The sequence below is a fragment of the Somniosus microcephalus genome, chromosome 8 (assembly GCF_052327205.1).
Source record: "Somniosus microcephalus isolate GS21.2 chromosome 8, FLI_Smic_1.0, whole genome shotgun sequence".
NCBI lineage: Eukaryota > Metazoa > Chordata > Chondrichthyes > Squaliformes > Somniosidae > Somniosus > Somniosus microcephalus.
In genome coordinates this window covers 60,056,496-60,078,579 of record NC_140994.1, presented here as the reverse complement: position 1 = coordinate 60,078,579, position 22,084 = coordinate 60,056,496, and the positions used below count along the sequence as shown (strand labels likewise).

Genomic DNA, 22,084 nt, shown 5'->3' with positions numbered 1-22,084 from the left:
CCACTCGGGATCCACACATCAAGGTTCCCCGGCACACTGACAGCTGTTCTCTCCTTGGCGAGAATGCTGGCAACAGTGAGTCGCCATATGCTGGCCATCCCTTCACCGTCAAATCATAGACCCGAGAGAGTGTCGGGTCATTTCGGGTTTCCTTCTCAATACTTGCGTTTGTAACAGGCAAACATTCGACTATGGTCGCATGGAATATCTCCACAGGGTCCACTGCAGGTGCTTCTTCCGCCGTAGGCAACGGTAGGCGCGACAGCCCATCAGCGTTTCCATGCTGTTTCGTACCTTTGTACTCTATGTCGTACTGATGTGCCCCTAGAAAAAGTGACCATCTTTGCAGCCGTTGCGCCGTCATCACCGGAACGCCTTTCTTTGGGTTAAAAATTGAGACCAGGGGTTGATGATCAGTCAGTAGGGTGAATTTCTGCCCGTGATTGAACTTCTTCACCCCCCATACCAGGCTGAGGGCCTCCCTGTCAACCTGGGCGTAGTTACGCTCGGCTGAGGTTAGCGAGCGCGATGCAAAGGCTATTGGCCTCTCTGAACCGTCACAGAATTTGTGTGACAGCACCGTTCCAATGCTGTAAGGTGACGCATCACATGCCAACCGAATCGGTAGTGTTGGGTTGTAGTGGGCCAATACTTCTTTTGAAGTGATTCGGCATTTACATTCCTGAAAGGCACGCTTACACTCATCACTCCATTTCCATGTTACACCAGTTTGAAGCAGGGCGTTCAGTGGGTGCAGAATTGTAGATAAATTCGGCAAGAACTTATGGTAGTAGTTCACCAACCCGAGGAACGACCTCAGTTGCGACACATTTTCCGGTGCTGGAGCCTTGACTACAGCCTCAATCTTGTCTGGCGACTTATGCAACCCTTCCTCATCAATCATGTGGCCACAATACGAGATTTGTCTCCTGAAGGACTCGCATTTGGGGCGGTTGGCTCGTAGCCCATATTCCTGCAATCTCGTGAGCACCTGTTCCAGGTTGGCAAGGTGTTCATTGTCATTTTTGCCCGTAACCAGGATGTCGTCCAAATAACACTGGGTCCCCAGGATCCCTTGCAGGACTTGTTCCATTGCCCTCTGCCAAATAGCTGGGGCCGATGCTACCCCGAATACCAGTCGATTGTACTGGTAAAGGCCTTTGTGAGTGTTTATCGTGAGGTATTTCCTAGATGCTTCTTCCACCTCCATTTGTAGATACGCTTGAACCAGATCAATCTTTGTAAAACGTTTCCCTCCAGATAGTGAGGCGAAAATATCTTCTATCCGCGGAAGTGGATACTGTACTGTGTGCAGGACTGGGTTCACAGTCACCTTGAAGTCCCCACAGATGCGAACCTTCCTTGGCTCCCCAGGCGTGCTGCTCAATGCTTTCTTCATTACAGGAACGATGGGTGTGGCCCACTCGCTCCAGCCCACCTTAGACAGCACCCCCGAACGCTCCAGACTCTCCAGTTCAGCTTGAACGGCTGGGTGGATCGCGTATGGCACCGGTCTGGCCTTGAAAAATTTTGGGGTTGCGTTATCCTCAATCTTTATGGTTGCCTTTACTCCTTTTAGAGTCCCAAGTCCTTGTTGGAACACCTCTTCTGCGTCAGATAGAATTTGTGACAGACGTCCAGGTGCGACATCATCATCCTTTTTGTCAGTCACCGTTAGTGCCGGAGTGGAATGCCAAACCAATTGTATTTTTCGGATCCATTCACGTCCCAATAATGGTGGTCCTCCATCTGGTAGTATATATAGATACAGTTTCTGTGTTTCCTTTCCGTTATATTCAACTGGCACCCTTATTTTTCCTCTGGGGTAGACCTTTTGCCCCGTGTATGTCTTCAATACAATGGACGTGTCCTTTAAGGGTATGTGTGAGAATAGCCGCTCATAGTCTCATCGATTCATGACAGTTAGGGCTGATCCTGTGTCCAATTCCATCTTTACTGGGGACCCTGCTATCATGAGGGTGACCCAAATGGTTCGGTGATCTTCCTTTGCGATCACGTTGTGTAACTTTAAACAACTTAGTCTCCTGCTCCCGGAGTCCTTATCACTCTCCTGATCTTCTGAACTACTGTCTATCAGTTTCTTTACTTTCCTGCACTGTTCCTTAGTAGTTCTTGTCATGTTGGTTTTCTTTCCCGACCTGCAGACTCTTGCTATATGTCCCATTTTCCTGCATTGCCTGCATATTTTGTCTTTAAACCAGCAGTCCTTCTGCTCATGGGTTGTTCTGCCACAGCGATAGCACTTTTCTGCTCCATACGCCATTTCGTTAGCGCTGTATTCTTGTGGTTTCTGTTGTATTTCCGCAGCTCCCCGTGCTGCTGCTTCGTAGGATACTGCCACGCTGAAAGCCTGTTCTAGCGTCAGGTCCTTTTTTGAAATTAGTCGTTCCTGGGTTCCTTCACTCTGGAGCCCGCAGACAAACTTATCCCGTAAGGTGTCTGCCAGTCCTGCTCCGAACTGGCAGTGCTTCGATAACTTGCGTAGTTCCGTAAGATAGTCAGCATTGCTCTCATCTTTGTGCTGGTTTCTTTTATGGAACTTGAATCTTTCTGCTATCAGCAGTGGTGTAGGGCTTAGGTGTTCCTGTAAGATATGAACAATCTCCTCAAAACTTTTCTCCATTGGTTTAGCTGGGGTAATTAAATTCCGCAATAGGCCGTACGTACTCGCACCCATCAGATTTAATAACACCGACGCCCTCTTTCCATCGGTCACCTCATTTGCCTTGCAGTACACTTCAATTCTTTCCACATATGTGATCCAGTCTTCTACCTCATTGTCGAAAGCAGTGATACTGCCACTTTTCGGCATCTTGGGTGATTTAAAATGGCGCCTCCCGCGCTTTTGCTTCTTCCCCAAAGGAATAAAATGGCGCCTCCCGTGCTTTTGCTTCTTCCCCAATGGGATAAAATGGCGCCTCCCGCGCTTTTGCTTCTTCCCCTTGCTGCCACGCTGTTCCTAGCGTTCTACGGGGTAATGGCGGCGACCCGCAGCTTCGGCGCGTCTCGCTTTCCTTCCCCCCCCGTTTAGTTTCTCTCCGCTGCCCTGTTCTTGAGCACCGACCACGCCCTGTGCGCGCCACCCTCTCTCTCTCTTGTTTTCTTTTCCCGGCGACGCTGCGCGGCCCGTTTTGGAGAGCCGCTCGATTGAGCTTGAGCCCACCGCAGTCCGGAAGGGTCAGTGCGCTACCTGCTACCAGCACGATTTGCTGGAACACCTTAACTGGGGAGCCAAGCACAGCTCTCCACAGTCTCTCCCGCAATTCTCCGAACACCGATGAATTCTTTGGGCGGTTGCCCTCGGTCGACGCCCGTTGCTCAGACTACGACCTTCCAGAACCCTCATCTCAGGGTGAGATCCCCGTGAGATGATGCCACACTGCAGGTGAGTTCGAACTTACTCGTCGCCACTGTAAAGTCCGCGCCTCAATAATACACGGACTTCGGGAGAACAGTTTAACAGGTACTTTACTGAACAGGAGGCAACGTCAGACTGAAATACAGAAGCCTGCTTGGGCCTTTTATACAGGGGTGGTCACTGCCGGTACTGCAGTCTAGGACCAGTTATTCCCTTAAAGGTACATACACAACAGTTACTATCACAACAAGGCTGGTGGACCAATTTGTCATGGTCAGGCCGCTTGATTGGACACGTGCAGCAATTTGGACATGATTCAATTTCTAGACCATTACATGTACTATGGAGAGAAACACACCTTAAACAGTGCATTAAAGCTTCCCAAAAGTATTAATGAGATCACAATTCCATAATGCAGTCTGAGTGTCTGAACAATGCTCCAAGCACTCAGGTACAATAGATGTTACTTGGGAGGACTTTTCCAGCATGTTGGGGATCCTTTTTCTTAAAGTAGAGACGTTTTGGAACTTGCAAGTAGCTGTTCTGTTTGCTGTCACTGACTTCAATATTTGTTTACTGTTTTGTTATGTTTTCTCTGCCGAAGTTACTCAGCTTCTTAAAGCTGTATCCCATGTGTTTTCTTTGTGTCTAGCCTATATCGGAACTGTGGATGTCTTTCTGAACATCCCTCTATATTTGCAGGTTCTAGAGGATTCGAGGAAGCATACAATGGGCTCGATTTTGCCAGGCCCGAGGAGGCGGGAATGGAGGCGTGTGGGGTGTTAAAATTGCAAAAAGTGGCGGGTGGGCCCGGGCGGGCCCGACCCCGCCTCCATCCCACCTCCAAGCAATTTTCCCAAATGCGTGGTTTCTGATCCCGCCTCTGTCCCACCTCCAAGAGGCGGGATAGGCCCTTAAGGCCCTTAACAACCACTGAATTGCCTCTATAATCCCATTTTGAGAGGCCTTTCTGATTTTAACACTTTTCCGACGTGATGCACGTCTCCTCTGAAACACGACGGTGAAACCTGGCGGTAGCACAATTGGATTGTTAACTATCAGCTGCAGCCCCACCATTAAATAGGAGATTTGATCAGTCATCATTTGCAGGTGGCAGGACTTTGTTGTCTCAGGTCTGGGGGAACTTTTAGCAGGCATAACCATAGCTGTGGAAGTTTGGAGCCTGACACCCATCTCCAGCGTGACCTCCTGGGAAACCCCTCTCACCACCTTGACTGAGCCCTTCCTCAACTGAGGCATATACCAGAAGCATGGGAACCATTTATTTCCTTTCCTCCTGGACATCAGATTCGGAAAAGACCAGCCGTGGCAGCAGCAGAACCATGAACAACAGCACCATCAACAGCAGCAGCAACAACAGGAGGGCCAAGCTGCTGCTCACCCACCTGAAGCTGCACAGGCCAGAAGGCACCAGCGCGCAACCACATTGCTGCCCGGGATGCAAGGGACGCACTCATCTTGGCCAGATTTGCTTAGCCTGCAAAATCAAACAATTTTGTCTCGCACCTTCTTATAATTGGCCAAGAACCTGCGGATTCCTAACACTCTGACCACCATACTGACAATTGCAAGTAATCCTAAGCCCTCAATGTGGAAGTCCCATTAGCGAAATGACACACGCAATAACTGCAACAGTTGCCATCAGAATTTTTATTTACAATAACCAACTGATGGCTTCTCAACATTAAACATCACATTTCACCCAAGTGACTACCCTTGTGACTATTTGTGCAGTATCTTTCTCTTACACGTGCTCATACGTGGTGGTTCCCCCTTGGCATCAGCAGATGTGGAGGCCCCTTGCTCACTTTCTTGCTGCTCGTGTCTCGACACCTTTGGCGGGCGTCCTCTGGGGTTGTGAACCTGTGAGGGCTCGGCAACAGTCTGCTGCTCCTGTGGCTGTGCAGGGGTTGAGACGCCGATCTCAGTTGGGTGGGGACTCTGGTGGAGCTCTGACCGAGGGCTCTGCAGTGGCATGGAAGTGTGAGTGCTTGAATGTTGAATCCGTGATTCTTAAAGTATGATGTTTTCCAATAACCACACGGAGGCTGTAACTTAACAATCAACAGGTGTTTACTGGAGTAGGGTAGTCTCAAGACTGACAGTACAGAGGCATGCTCAAGGCTTATATACAGGTGTGGTCACTGCCGGTACTACAGTATACAGGAGCTGTAAAAGTAGTTCTCTCTTAAAGGTACATACACTACAATTCCTCCCCTTTTAGATTAGCAGTACCCATAATATTCAAATAACAATTAACACTTTAACATGCACATTAAACAGAAATAGTCCATTTATAGATTCAGTCTTTGGGGCGGCTTCCTGATCCTTTCTGGATAGCGCCTTTCCTGAGGTTCTTGTTCTTGGTGCGGAGGCGATTCTGGCCCCCTTTCGTCGGTTAGTTCATCAGTTTCCACTGCTACTGTTTCTGAGGTAGATGCTACCGGTATGTCGGATTCATCCCCAGGTATACGAGACATGGGGTTGACTCGTTCCTGTGACGCTAAGATCTGGTCGACGTGGCATCTCACAATGTTCTCCCCGACATCCACTGTGTACATTAATGGCCCTTGCCGTGTGCATATCGTTTTGGGTTGCCATTTCTCTGTTCGGTAGTCACGGGCCAAGACTGGTTGTCCTACATTGAAGCTCCTTGTCAGCTTCTCATTGATGTGCTGGAATTGTTTATCCTCAACATTTCTTCGCACATTTGGTCTGAGCAAATCCAGACGAGATCTCAACCTTCGGTTAAAGAACATCATGGCCGGGGTCTGGTTGGTAACTGCATGTGTCGCATTTCTGTAGGCTAACAGGAAATTGTCCACCTTATGCTGTAGTGGAATTTCATCATCGCACATGGCCTTTATCGCCTTTTTAAAGGTTTGTATGAACCTCTCAGCCAATCCATTTGTGGCTGGATGATACGGGGCGGATGTGTAATGCCTTACCCCATTCCTTCTCATAAATTTCCGAAACTCTTCGGACACAAACTGTGGTCCATTATCAGAGCAAATCTGCTCTGGCAAGCCGTTCCTGGCAAATATGGCCCGTAGGACTGCAATCGTTTTCTCTGTAGTGGTTGAGGACATTTTTATCACCTCAGGCCATTTCGACTGTGCATCCACTGCTATTAAGAACATTGAGTCCATGAATGGACCAGCAAAATCAATATGCACCCATTGCCATGGCGAGGAGGGCCACTCCCATGGGTGTAGAGGGGCATGTGGTGGTGCATTTTGGACCTTCTGGCATCCTGAGCAGCTCTTGGTTAGGTCCTCGATTTGTTGATCAATCCCCGGCCACCACACAGAAGCCCTAGCAAGGCTTTTCATTTTCACCCCTCCCAGATGACCTTCGTGAAGCTCATTGAGCACTCTCTCCCTTAACTTGGGTGGAATTATCACTTGGGATCCACACATCACTGTCCCCTGGCATACTGACAGCTGTTCTCTTCTGGATGAGAATGCTGGCAACAGTGAGTCGCCATGTGTTGGCCATCCCCTCACCGTCAAATCATATACCCGAGACAGTGTCGGATCATTGTGGGTCTCCTTCTCTATATCCGCGTTAGTTACTGGCAATCGTTCAATTATTGACGAATAAAATATCTCGATAGGATCCACTGCTGGTGCTTCCTCCACAGTAGGCAGTGGCAGGCGTGATAGCCCATCAGCGTTTCCATGCTGTTTCGTGCCTTTATATTCTATTTCATATTGGTTCGCCCCTAGAAAAAGGGACCATCTTTGTAACCGTTGTGCAGTCATCACCGGAACACCCTTCTTTGGATTAAAGATGGAGACAAGTGGTTGGTGGTCAGTCAGCAAGGTGAACTTCTGCCCATGCAGATAGTGGTTGAATTTTTTTACTCCCCATACTAGGCTGAGGGCCTCCCTGTCGATTTGGGCGTAGTTGCGCTCGGCTGAGGTTAGTGACCGAGATGCAAAGGCTACTGGCCTCTCCAACCCGTCTGGGAATTTGTGCGCCAGCACCGCTCCAATACCATAGGGTGATGCATCACATGACAACCGAATTGATAGTGCTGGGTTGAAATGGGCCAACACCTCTTTTGATGTGATCAATTCTTTGCACTTCTGGAAAGCTCGTTTGCATTCGTCATTCCACTTCCATGGTACTCCCGTTTGCAGTAGGGTGTTCAGTGGGTGTAATACTGTAGACAAATTTGGTAAGAACTTATGGTAGTAGTTCACCAGCCCGAGGAACGACCTCAGTTGTGACACATTTTCCGGTGCTGGAGCCTTGACTACTGCCTCAATCTTTTCAGGGGACTTATGTAACCCCTCTTCATCAATAACGTGGCCACAATACGAGATCTGCTTCTGGAAAAACTCGCACTTGTGGCGATTAGCTCGTAGCCCATATTCCTTTAATCTAGTGAGCACCTTCTCCAGGTTGGCGAGGTGATCACTGTCATTTTTGCCCGTGACCAGGATGTCGTCCAAATAACACTGGGTCCCTGGAATCCCTTGCAGGACTTGATCCATTGCCCTTTGCCAAATAGCCGCAGCCGATGCTACCCCGAACACCAGCCGGTTGTATTGGTAGAGACCTTTATGAGTGTTGATCGTGAGGTATTGTTTCGAGGCTTCTTCTACCTCCATTTGCAAGTACGCCTGGGCCAGATCAATTTTGGTGAAGCGTTTACCTCCAGATAGTGAGGCGAAAATATCCTCAATCCGTGGAAGCGGATATTGTACCGTGTGAAGGACTGGGTTCACTGTCACCTTAAAATCCCCACAGATGTGGACCTTCTTTGGTTCCCCAGGCGTATTACTCAACGACCTCTTCATTACAGGAACGATGGGTGTAGCCCACTCGCTCCAGTCTACTTTGGACAGTACTCCTGAACGTTCCAACCCTTCCAGCTCTGCTTCGACGGCTGGTCGGATAGCATAAGGCACTGGTCTGGCCTTAAAAAACTTTGGGCTTGCATTTTCCTCTATTTTAATCGTTGCTGTTATGCCTTTTAGTGTTCCGAGTCCCTCCTGAAACACTTCTTGTGCGTCAGTTAGCATTTTTGACAGTCATCCAGGTGTGACGTCGTCATCCTTTTTGGCCTCAACCTTCAGTGCCTGTATGGAATGCCAATCTAATTGTATCTTCCGGATCCATTCACGTCCTAGTAGTGGTGGTCCTCCATCTGGCAATACATATAGGTCCATTTTAGGTATTTCCTGGCTTTTGTATATCACTTTCACCCTTATTTTTCCTTTGGGGTAGACTTTTTGCCCCGTGTACGTCTTCAAGACAATCTCTGTAGCTTTCAAGGGTATATGTGAAAATAGCCGCTTGTAGTCCCTTTGGTTTATGACTGTTAGGGCTGATCCTGTGTCCAATTTCAATTTCACTTGGACTCCGTCTATCTTGAGTGTGACCCAGATAGTCTGGTGATCCTCCATTTTGATTACCTTATGTAGTTTCAGACAACCCAGCTCCTTGCTTCCGGAGTCTGTATCACTTTTCTGTTCGTCTGAACTACTGTCCATCACCTTATGTACCTTTTTGTACTTCTCCTGTGGAGATTTCTTGCTGTTGGTTTTCTTCCCTGACCTGCAGACTCTTGCTATGTGTCCTGCTTTTCCATACTGTCTGCACACTTGGTCCTTGAACCAACAATCCTTCTGGTCGTGTGTTGTTCTGCCGCAGCGATAACACTTCCCTGCTCCATATGACATTTCATTGGTGCCATATTCTTGTGGTCTCCATTGTATCTCTGCAGCGCCCCGTGCGGCTGCTTCGTGTGATACTGCCATGCTGAAAGCCTTGTCCAGCGTCAGATCCTTTTCTGATAGAAGCCGTTTCTGGGTTCCTTCACTTTGAAGCCCACACACAAACTTGTCCCTTAACGTATCTGCTAGTCCCGCTCCAAACTGGCAGTGTTTCGATAGCTTGCGCAGTTCCGTTAAGTACTCAGCATTACTTTCATCTTTATGCTGGTTCCTTTTGTGGAACTTAAATCTTTCTGCTATCAGCAGCGGTGTGGGGTTTAAGTGGTCCTGTAGGATTTCTACTATGCTTTCGAAATTCTTATCCATGGGCTTCTCTGGGGTTATTAGGTTTCGCAGTAAGCCATAAGTTTTTGCACCCATGGAATTTAACAAAACCAGTGCTTTCCTAGCAACTGGCACTTTATTCGCCCTGCAGTACACCTCAATGCGTTCCACATATGTCGCCCAATCTTCGACTTCATTGTCGAACGCAGTGATACTGCCACTCTTCGGCATCCCTGGGTGTGATTTAACTGTCTAAAATGGCATCTCCCGCGCTCTCCCTTCTTCTCCGCTGGCACAAAATGGCGTCTCCCGCGCTTTTCTTTCTTCCCGCGCTCGCCCTTCTTCTCCGCTGCGGCTTCTAAAAATGGCATCTCCTGCGCTCTCCCTTCTTCTCCGCGGCTCAATGGCGTCTCCCGCGCTCTCCCTTCTTCTCCCCGCGGACGCGGTTCAGCCCTTGAGCCCTGGCTGTGCTCTGCGCATTCTCCTGTGCGCCTTTCCCGTTGCCGTCGCTCGGTCCTGAACCCGGCTGCTGCTTTACCCTCTCTCTCTCTCTGTTTGTTTTTCCTTGACGCCGCTCGGTTTTCAGCCCCCGGCCGCGCCCTGTGCGCTTCACCCTCTCTCTTACCCCGTCGACGCTGCTTAGCTTTTTCTATGCCGTCGGTCGGCTCCAGCCGCCGCTGTCCGGGAAGGGTCTGCGCTGTACCTGTTGCCAGTCTGTTGCTGGATCGTCGTGGCTGGGGAACCAAGCCCGGCTCTCAACAGCCTCCCCTGCGATGTTCACTCTCTGCCGGATGACTGGGCGGTTGCTCGTGGTCGACGCCCGTGCTTCTGGCCTCGACTTTCTTCCACCGCCCTCCCGGAGCGAATCCTTGAAGGGAAATGCAGAGTTGCAGGCAGATTTGAATCGACCTCGTTGCCACTGTTGAATCCGTGATTCTTAAAGTATGATGTTTACCAATAACCACACGGAGGCTGTAACTTAACAATCAGCAGGTGTTTACTGGAGTAGGGTAGTCTCAAGACTGACAGTACAGAGGCATGCTCAAGGCTTATATACAGGTGTGGTCACTGCCGGTACTACAGTATACAGGAGCTGTAAAAGTAGTTCTCTCTTAAAGGTACATACACTACATTGGAGAGGAGCCTCCACTTCCTTGTTCTCTGCCACCAACATCCCTTTCATGGGTCAGGTCCACCTCAACGCTTGCAAGTGGCTTGAGAGCACCTTGCTGCACATCAGGGGGGCCATGGGGACCTGTATCTGCACTGGCAGTCCTACTCAGAAGGACTTGCATGAAGGTCTGGTTTCTCTGTTCAATAGCTGACCATCGCTCCTCCAGAGATGTCAGTCTATTCTGAACACTCACCATGTTTTCTACACTCTGGCGACTTAGCTCCTCCATGGCCATAGCCATCCTCTCGTCTACTGTAGCCATCCTTTCCACAGAGGTTGCCATCCTTTCCGTGGTGCTGCATTCATGTGCCAATGACTCCACAAAGACTCTGCTCATGTTCGCGATGGACTCCTCCATTCGCTCCACACTCGCAGCGACCCTGGAAACAAAACCTGCCAGAGACTCCTGCACCTGTTCCTGGAGTTCTAGCACTGCTGTTCTTCTGGATGGACCCAGAGGCAGAGGGTCGACATGCAGCTGAGCCGAGCTGGGAGAGTCCTGCACCCTCCGACTAGGACTCTCCACTGCTGTCCCTGTCTCCACAATCTGCTGATGCTCACTTGTGAGCTGTGATACACCAGGTGACAACACTACTCTATCTCGCGATGGTCCCACCGAGGTGTGAGTGTCTGCGCTGGTGCTGGGTTGGCTGAATTCTGCTGACGCTGTGCCCTCAGAGGTTACCGCTTCCTCTGAGGAGTCTGGAGGCTCGGGCTGTTCCTCCTGGATAGTGGGGATGGGTGATTGCGATGGTCCTGTGGGGGAGTAAAGGAAAGAGTCAGAGATGTGAGACCAAGGTTACATGCACATTGCATATTGCAGATGATCATAAGTCCATCTGTTAGAGCTTCAGAATCATTATCAGCGACTCATGCAATGTCAATGAGAGAGATGAAAAACTATTCTGTCACCAGCTTTCTCTGATGCACCCGTCTGTCCTGGGCCACCTGGATCCACACAGCCTTCGTCTGCTGGGGAGGCTTCTTCCTCCCTGAAGAAGGGAAGAGCACCTCCTTATTAGCTCTTGCTCCCTCCACCAAAGCTTGCAGGGCGACGTCATCAAATCTGGGGGCAGACTTAGGTCTCCCGCTGCTCATATTACCTCCAGGTCCCTCTCACAGCAAAGGCAAAAAGGTTGGCAGTCTGCAGAAGAAGCAAGGCTTCTTGCAGACCTTAAATGCAGCAGCAATGATGACATCATCGGAGGCGTGTTTCAGACTGAAAAAACGAATTGGGCCATGGGTTCCCACACGTTGGAACTCAATTGCCCAATTAGGTGAAAATTGCATCATTCTCCCACATCAATTTGGAATTGGGTGGATAACACGAAAAGCAGATGACACGACCCCAGCCTGCCCCAATGACAAAATTGAGCCCAATGTGTTTGCATTTTAAGCAATCAAGAAGGACCCTCCCTTATGCTGTCAGATGCATGTACAGGATAGCCCATCATGCCTGGATATATCTGAAGAAGCCTGCATACAGAGATTACAATTTCCCAAGGAGACCATGACAGGGCTATACAGTCTCTTGTAGCCAGAGTTAGAATTTGCTTCCAGACAGGCTGTGCCAGTGGTTGACATGGCAATCGCTGCCATAAATTTTAATTTGACTGACTCCTTCAAAGCAACAAGCAGGAGTTATACATCACAGGGCTGAATATCTTTGGCCCTTCCTATGCATTCCCACTGCAACTCCAGTGGGACTATACCTGAATGGCGAGAAATTAGTTTGGGATCCAGGTATGCCAGGTCCCAACCTAATGTTAGGATTCTACAAGGCATTGTAAGAGATGGAGCTTCCACTTTCTCTGTACAAGGCTAATGATTTAATAGGGGGCAGGGCTGAGGGAGGACTGGGACCATGACTTGGACTTCTGAAGAAAAAGTGTCATTTTTTGTTTTACAAAGGGGGCAGCAGGGGCACAATTTTCTACTTTCTGGGGGCAACAACATCCCTTGGACCAGACACTGTACGTGCATTTTGTGGTCTCTGAGGGCAGGCGGGCACCCAAAATGCAGGTGCCGCCACTGCCATGCAAAATGGTGGACCTCCTCCTAACCCCAGAAAGTCATCCGAGTAAGTGATGGAGGTTCCTGGCATGTGCATCCCAGCATTTGTGTGCCCCTTCCCCATGAGGATTTAGCCCTCTGATCTACCCAACCTGCAGTGCCCCATTGCAGGGAATCAAGGGATATGGGGATAGGGTGAGAAAGTGGAGTTGAGGTAAAAGATCAGTCATGATCTTATTGAATGGCGGAGCAGGCTCGAGAAGCTGTATGGCTACTCCTGCTCCTATTTCTTATGTTTCTTATGTTCTTATGTTGCTTCATGCAGGTGGCTAATACCTTGTTTGCCTGGGCCAATTTTTCATATCTTTGCACCTAGAAAACAGCCAGCAACAGAAAAGAACCCTGCATTTTTACTGTTAATTGAATTATCTAAAGTGCAGGGCATTATTGATTGCATGCATGTGACCATGTGTGCCCCTACCCTCAATTCCACCCACTTTAAGAATATGCATCTGGTCTGTGATCATAGCTATAGAATCATGCACTTTAATGCCCACTATCCTGGTAGTTGCCATGATTCCTTGATCTTATGACAATCTTATACCAATCCAAGATCCATCATACTTAAGAAGATTTAAGAAGACTGGATGGAATGGAAGAGGCCATGGCAGTCCACCGCAGCCATGGCTCCTTACCCCATTGAGATACCTAAAGATGAGACCTGAAGATAAATATAATGAGGTGCATATAGCTACCAGAGTCTTGGTTGAGCTGACCATTGGCATTTTAAACAAAGGTTCAGATGCCTGTACCAATCAGAGTGTGTTAAAGTTCAGCCTGTGAAGATGTCAAACATTATTATTGTCTGCTGTGCCTTGCACAAATTTGCCCTGCAAAGGGACCTTGCTATGGAACATGCTGTACAAGACAGGTAACACCAACCAGTGGCAGAAGATGATACCAACCACGAGCCAGAAAACATGTGTTTGCACGAACAACCAGTCTTACAGCCAAAGACTTAAGGCATGCTCCAATAGACAATTTAAGTGCCTGAAACATCCAATGCACGACAGTCATCTGCATATGTGCCCAACAAATTGCCAAATAAGCATTGCCTCTATTGGCCACAACTGTACATGAGGGTCCATAAATGCAGTATTCATTCTTTATTGTAAAACTTTCAAATAAAAAAGTTTTTAAAACCTTGTCATTACGATGAAAATGATGTAATGCTGTCCTGGCTCCTCTCCCTGTGATAAAAAACTGTTTTTTTTTTAAAGGACATTTACAAGCTAATAATTAAATATCTTTCTGTTGGTGACAGTGTTCCTATATCCTTTTTTAAATAATATGCTCTGAAGCTATCACAAGGGGGTATTTGAGGCAAATAGCATAGATGGATTTAAGGGAAAGCTAGATAAACACATGTAGATCTCACTACCACAAAGAGTGTTTGAGGTGAATAGCATAGATGCATTTAAGGGGAAGCTAGATAAACACATGAGGGAGAAAGGAATAAAAATTTATGCTGATAGAGTTAGATGAAGAGGGGTGGGAGGAGGATCGTGTGAAGCATAAACACTGGCATGGACCAGTTGGCCCGAATGGCCTGTTTCTGTGCTGTACATTCTATGTATATATAAAAATAGTTGGCAGTATTTTATTTATCAATGTTTCTAAAATTGTGTTATATTCCAAGTTTCGCAGTTTCTAGAAAATAGTACCTTTTTGAGATTGTTGGATCACATTCATGTTGGATCTACTGCTACAGTATTTCTGTTATTCATGTTGGCAGTATTTGAGAGCCTTTTCCTGATCTGTGTTTATTCTTAATCAAATTTTGAATTTAACTATATTTGTGTAAATATACTATGTTTCACTCTATTTTGCATTGCTTTTATCGATTTTCATAAGACTTTTCAGTGTCAAATTTAGTTTGATAACACTCCTGTGAAATGCCTTGGGATGCTTTATTACGTTAAAGGTGCCATATAAATGCAAGAGGGAATAAATTGGAAAACCCTCAAACGGGCATGGGGATCGTGGTACACGATTAACACCACGATGCAGACAGCACGTTATATTCGTGCAGCTTGCTGTTTTAAATGATTGCTGCATGTAGTTAGCGCTACCCATGCTGCTCATTGGCTGCACGCATCAGCAGGGGGCCAGATCTCATGAGTGGCCACCGTTACTTAAAGGCAGCCTGCACCTCTTAAAGAGGAGGTGCATTGTGGCTGCAAGAAGTGGTGTGAGTCCTTTGAAAACTGAATCTGTGCTGTGAAAGTTTGAAGAATGGCTGAACATGTAAGAGAGTGTGCACCAAGGTTTTCTGACAATGTACCGGAGGTCCAGGTGCAATACGTGGAGAGAAGGAGAGACATCCTGTGTCTGCAGGGGCGCAGGGGGCCCTCCAGACATATGCTCAGGAGATAGTGGGAAGAAGTAACGGTGGAGGTCAATGCCAGGAGTGTAGCTCCAAGAACATGGCTGCAGTGCAGGAAGAAGTTTAACAATCTGAGACGAGTTGTCCAGGTGAGTGAGTTCAATCTTCAAATGGCACATGCTACCAACTTCACCACTAGCCTCATCCACTGCTCAATTCATTACACCCCATCAGCCACCTATCAACAATTTCTATCAATCATACTCAACCCTTCAATTCATATGTTTTATCTCACCCTCACACACTTAGCGCTGTTGCAAGCCTTGCGCCCATAACTCACAGCTGGCACTCACTGGCAGCTATTCAACCATGACAGCCACATCACCCAAACATACTGCAGGACACTCACTGACACTCTTGCAGGAATAGGTGGTGCATAACAGCACACAGCAGGAAAAAACTAGAGGAGGACAAGCGCGCCTGCATGTTTTAACCCCCATAGAGTGCTTGCCATCATGGGAAGGGGCATCGTTGAGGCTGTGGCCACAGGCGGGGCTGAAAGGATCGATGATGAGGGTAGCTGCATACCTAATCCTGCTTCTTTCTTCGCACTTCTCCCCCATCCTACAATCTCTTCTAACGTAGAAACATAGAAGATAGGAGCAGGAGTAGGCCATTCGGCCCCTCGAGCCTGCTCCGCCATTCAATGTGATCATGGCTGATCATCCAAATTCAGTACCCGGTCCCTGCTTTCTCCCCATACCCCTTGATCCCTTTAGCCTTAAGAAATATATCCAACTCCTTCTTGAATATATTCACAACCTGAAGATGATGTAAGCACGCATTTCTTACTTTCTCCTCTCCCCTCACCGCAACCCAAACCATGTCCCTTTTCATTTCAGATACCCAAGGACTGGAACCTTCCCAGTCAGAGGAGGAAGAGGAAGAAGACAATGACGATGAAGAGACGCCGTCACTCAATCTTACACTTGCAGTCACCAGCTTAGAGACTGAAAATGCATGTATTTTAGAGGCTAGAATAGAGGAGGGATTTGCACGTGGTGTGATACTGGGCACAGGAGCCAGGGTGGGGGTAAGGATAGCGCAGGTGCCAACTCGCAAGATCAGGGCAAGGTTGCAAACTAGTTCTGCTGCAGAGGAGTCAGATGAGGACTTTGATGGGTAGGGCTACAGAAGAACATTGATGGGTGTATACAATCAAATGCTTGGTGCACTGGAAAGACTGTCAGAAAGCAATGTCAAAGAGCATTGAGGAGTCCAGCACCAACTTGGCACAGGGCTTTGTGCACAGCTTGGAGCACATCCTTTCAAACATGGAACGGGTTGTTACCTCCATCAGCACACATATTGGAACCCACTATGATGCAGCATTTAATAGCCGGTATCACAACTTCCATTGCAGCACAAGCAGCTTCCATCAAAGGTCTGAGTGCTGCATGGAAGCTCAGACTGCAGCCATCATGGCTCTGGATACCACTGTTCAAAGGGACTTCCAGGGCATCACAGCAGTCCATCAATCTGTTCTCCAATAGATCAGTAGAGTTGCTGAAGTGCTACCATGGGAGAATGGCAGTGGCTCCATAGAACACGAACCTGCTGTCGTATCCCAGGATAACAGCATTCCTGCCACCACCCCTGCCACTCCGCCAGTGCCCTTGCTGTTGCCTATCAGCCAGCCCGCCCAGACTGCTGCAGCCCAGGCTGAGATGGTGCAGTCTGTAGCCGGACCCTCTAGGCCCAGAAGTACTCGATGTCATCCTTCAAGGCCATCTGCAGTCTCCTCAATTGAAAGTCAGCAGCCTTCCACTACTCATGCTGCAGCCACTGGGAAAGCACCTCATTCAGAGCACTAGGTTAGGTAAAGGAACACAGAAATAGGCATTAAGTGAATGTACAAGGGTGATTAGTTTAATTTTGTATGTATTATGTAATTAGTGAATTTATAAAACTGGATTGGAATGTGCATTTACTGGTGGTTTTTATTTTGTGTTGTCAGAAAGAGGACGATGTGATGGTCACTGATAGAGGAAAGGTAAGGAGCGTGAGACTGTTGGTGAATGGGGAGGTGTGGTATCGGTCATGAATAATCTGATCACGTAGAGTCGAGGCAGAATGGGGCTATCTACATTGTAGCCTCCCTTCCTCTTCCTCCACTTCCTGTTGCACTTCCTCCTCCGACTCTTTCTCCTCCTCCTCCTCTTCCTCGTGCTCCTGCTCCTCAGCTTTTCGCCTGATAGGTGGTGGCAAGGGCTATTCCCTCAAGGCCTGGTTGTGCAGCATACTATCACAAATCTTGATACCCACTCAGCTGAGTACTGCAGGACTCCTCCAGAGTGGCCCAGGCAGCAGAAGCATTGCTTGAGGAAGCCAATGGTGAGCTCTATAATAAAACTAGAAAATGCTGGAAATACTCAGCAGGTCAAGCAGCATCTGTGGAGAGAGAAACAGAGTTAACGTTTCAAATGTTAACTCTATTTCTTTCTCCACAGATGCTGTCTGATCTGCTGAGTATTTCCAGAATTTTCTGTTTTTATTTCAGATTTCCAGCATCCGCAGTATTTTGCTTATGTACTGTGTGTACTCTATAATGTTCCTTGTGGCAGCATGACTTTCATTGTAGGCCTGCTGTGCACGTATGCTTGGGTTCCAGACTGGAGTCATGAGCCATGTCATCAGTAGATAACCCTTGTCGCCCACTAGCCAGCCTTTGAGTTGCCGTGGTGGTTCAAATATAGGTGGAATAGAGGACTGCTGTGGCGACACGCCACCACTGGACATAATCCGCTCACGGCGGCACAGACAGTCTAAGCAGAAGCCCCCAGCCGGGGGCCCTTTCCTCCAGCAACTTGTTTCCCGCAGGGACAGGCTGCCGGGAGCACTTCCTGTCTGGGAAGTATTTAAGTGGATGCGCGGGCTTTTCTAGTTCCTGTTTGTCATGTGGTTGGAATAAAGCAGTTGTGTCTTCAATAGCTCTGGTCTCGACTCCCACGTTTGCCGCGGTATCTCAACACTGGTGACCCCGACGCTCAGGACGAATCCTAAGCTAGCATGGCGGATACAAACGCAGTCACGGTTAAATTACCAGACTTTTGGGAGAACCTCGCCGAAGCCTGGTTCGTTCAAGCTGAGTCCAGATTCCGGCTGAAAGGCATTACAGTCGACGCCACGAAGTACGACTACCTCGTCGCCTCGCTCACCTACGCTACAGTCCCCAAGGTTTGGGCAGTGCTGCAGAATCCACCAACAGAGGGCAAGTACGAACATCTGAAGGCTGCGCTACTTAAAAAATTTCAAACGTCCTCTTACCAGCGCCACTGCCAACTCCTGGACCTCCCCGGCCTTGGTGACGCTTCACCATCAGACCTGCTTTCCCACATGCTGTCCCTCTCAGACGACAAAAACCCCAGCGCCCTTTTTCACACGCTTTTCATTCGGCAGCTCCCCGCCAGCATCCGCCCGCTCATTGTGGAGTCTGACTCCACGGACCTGAATGATATAGCCGAAAAGGCCGACCGGCTGCTCTCTGCACAGGCCGCTCGCGACGTCGCGCCCGACCTCACGGCAACGACCACGCGGTCTTCCCGGGCCGCTAGGCCCGACCGCCCTACCACTCCGGGTCACTGCTACTACCACACCCGTTTTGGCGCTAGGGCTCAACGCTGCACGCCACCGTGTACCTTCAAACCCCCCCCCGCACCGGCCCCCGCGATGGCCGCGGGGCAGAAGGAGCCCCTACTGTACATCACTGACGACAGAACCAACCGCCGATTTCTGTGCGACACAGGGGCCCAGCACAGCATCGCCCCCGCCTCCGCCCTCGAGATCCAACGCGGTACACGGGGTATCACACTGGCTGCAGCCAACGGCTCTGAAATCCGCACATATGGCACCCGCATGGTCACGCTCGACCTCGCGGGCCGCCGCTACCGCTGGGAGTTCCTCACAGCCAAGGTCCTCTGCCCACTCATCGGCGCCGACTTCCTACGCGCCCACGGCCTCCTTGTCGACATTCCGAGGCACCGCCTCGTCGACATCAACACTATGGCCCCCATCCCCGGCGCCTTTACCCCGGCCCGTTCGGCCGGCCTGACGACGTACTGCCTCGCCAGAGCCACGGACGACTACTCGGCACTCCTAGCTGAGTTTCCCGCCCTCACTAACCCGACCTTTTCGGCCAAAGCCGCCAAGCACGGTGTGGAACACTATATCACCACCACCGGCCCCCCAGTTTCTGCCCACGCCCGCAGACTCAACCCGGCGAAGCTGGAAATCGCGCGGGCCGAGTTCACCACCACGGAACAACTCGGCATCATCCGCCGCTCCAGCAGCCCTTGGGCCTCGCCCCTCCACATCGCCCCCAAGCCCGGCGGAGGCTGGCGCCCTTGCGGGGACTACCGCCGCCTCAACGATGCCACCACCCCCGATCGATACCCGGTGCCACACATCCAGGACTTCTCGGCCCGACTGGCCGGACGAACCGTCTTTTCCAAAGTTGACCTGGTGCGCGGTTACCACCAAGTCCCCGTACACCCCGCGGACATCCCCAAAACGGCCGTCATCACCCCATTCGGCCTGTTCGAGTTCCTGAGGATGCCCTTCGGCCTCAAGAATGCAGCACAGGCTTTCCAGCGCCTTATGGACTCAGTCCTCCGGGACCTGAACTTCCTATTCGACTATCTAGACGACATTCTCATGGCCAGCTCCTCCAAACAGGAACACCTCGAACACCTTTGCATCCTGTTCGGGCGCCTAGCCCAACACGGGCTCATCCTCAGCCCGGCGAAGTGCCAATTTGGCCTAACCGAGATCGATTTTCTCGGTCACCACATCACCCCTGCTGGGGCCGTCCCCCTGCCCAACAAGGTGCAGGCCGTCCAGCAATTCCCCCGCCCCACAACCATCAAGGGCCTCCAGGAGTTCCTCGGGATGGTGAACTTCTACAACAGGTTCATCCCCAGAGCCGCAGCCCTCATGAAGCCCCTATACGACTCCCTCCGAGGAAAATCCGGCAAGATGGACGTAGCCTGGACCACTGACACGGCAGCCGCCTTCGACGCCACCAAAAACGCGCTCGCCGACGCCACTCTGCTCGCGCACCCGAGGGCCGATGCCCGGGTTGCGCTCACCACCGACGCCTCCGACCACGCGGTCGGGGCCGTGTTCGAGCAGTGGGTCAATGGCGCGTGGCAGCCACTTGCCTTCTACAGCCGCCAACTGCGCCCCCCGGAGGTCAAATACTCCACTTTCGACCGCGAGCTTCTCGCACTCCACCTGTCGGTCCACCATTTCAGGTTCCTCCTGGAAGGCCGCCCCTTCACCGCGTATGTGGACCACAAGCCACTCACATACGCGATGGCCAAGCACACCGAACCCTGGTCCGCTAGGCAGCAACGCCAGCTCGCGGCCATCTCCGAGTTTACTACGAACATTCAGCACGTCTCCGGTAGAGACAACGTGGTCACCGACTGCCTTTCCCGTCCCGCCGTCTGTGCGAATCACCTCGCGGTCGACTATGCACAACTAGCAGTGGCCCAGCTCACGGACCCAGACCTCCTCTCGGTGGCTACCAGCCTGCCAGGGCTACGCCTAGCCAAGGTCGCGCACGGGCCCGAAGCCACGGCAGTCACGTGCGACGTCTCACTCGGCCAACCCAGGCCGGTCGTCCCTGAGACCTGGCGCCACCGCGTTTTCGACGCGCTCCATGGGCTCTCTCACCCGGGTTCCCGCGCATCCGTCAAACTCCTCTCCAAGCGCTTCGTCTGGCGCGGCCTCAGCAGAGATGTTCGGACTTGGGCCACCTCCTGCCTCGCCTGCCAACGGGCTAAGGTACAGCTGCACACCAAAGCAACCCTGGGAGACTTCGAGGTACCCAGCCGCCGCTTCGACCACGTACACGTCGACATCGTCGGTCCCCTGCCGCCATCGCAAGGCCAAACTTATCTCCTCACGATGGTCGACCGCTACACACGCTGGCCTGAGGCAGTGCCGCTGACCTCCACCACCACAGCTGACATCGCCAGGGCGTTCGTTAACACCTGGGTTGCGAGGTTCGGCGTACCGGCCGACATAACCTCCGACAGAGGCGCCCAGTTCACCTCCGAACTCTGGACGGCCACAGCACGCAACCTCGGGGTGACGCTCCACCGCACCACGGCGTACCACCCGCAGGCCAACGGACTTTGTGAACGCTTCCACAGGTCACTCAAGGCCTCACTCCGTGCCGGCCTGCAGGACAGTACCTGGACTGACCGCCTACCGTGGGTGCTACTCGGCCTACGCACCGCGGTCAAGGAAGACCTCCAGTCCTTGGCAGCGGAGTTAGTCTACGGACAACCGCTGCGCGTCCCAGGCGAATTCCTTCCGGAGCCTACCAAGCCTTGGTCGGCCGAACAGCAGCTGCTCGACTCATTCTCTTCCGCTCAGCAGTTCGCCCCACTTCCGGTCAACCGACACGGCGAACTCGCACCTCATGTCCCGCCAAATTTACAGCAGGCGCGCTTCGTCTTCGTGCGACACGACGCGCACCGCGGGCCCCTGCGACCCCCGTACAACGGTCCGTACGAGGTACTACAAACCGGGGACAAGGTCTTCAAGCTGCGACTCGGCGACAGGGTCGAGACAGTCTCCATCGACCGGCTCAAACCAGCACACACAGAACCAGGGGAACAGGTCCCCGTGGCTCAGCCTCCAACTAGAGGCCGTCCCCCCGGCAAGCCAGCACAGCCGGCGGCGAACCGCCCGACCCAACCAACCAGACCGGCGACCACTCAGAGCCGTTGCGGCAGAACCATTAGACCACCGTCACGACTCGTCCACTCCTCCTAAGCGGATTCTGGGGGGAGCTCTGTGGCGACACGCCACCACTGGACATAATCCGCTCACGGCGGCACAGACAGTCTAAGCAGAAGCCCCCAGCCGGGGGCCCTTTCCTCCAGCAACTTGTTTCCCGCAGGGACAGGCTGCTGGGAGCACTTCCTGTCTGGGAAGTATTTAAGTGGATGCGCGGGCTTTTCTAGTTCCTGTTTGTCATGTGGTTGGAATAAAGCAGTTGTGTCTTCAATAGCTCTGGTCTCGACACT

The 22,084-nt window shown here is 50.9% G+C and overlaps 1 protein-coding gene across 1 annotated transcript in view; it reads left to right on the top strand.

Moving 5' to 3' along the window:
- Positions 1-22,084, top strand: part of LOC147113546 (coiled-coil and C2 domain-containing protein 2A-like) — a 403,075-nt gene that overhangs the window by 218,823 nt on the left and 162,168 nt on the right. The gene's annotated exons all lie outside the window — the stretch shown is intronic.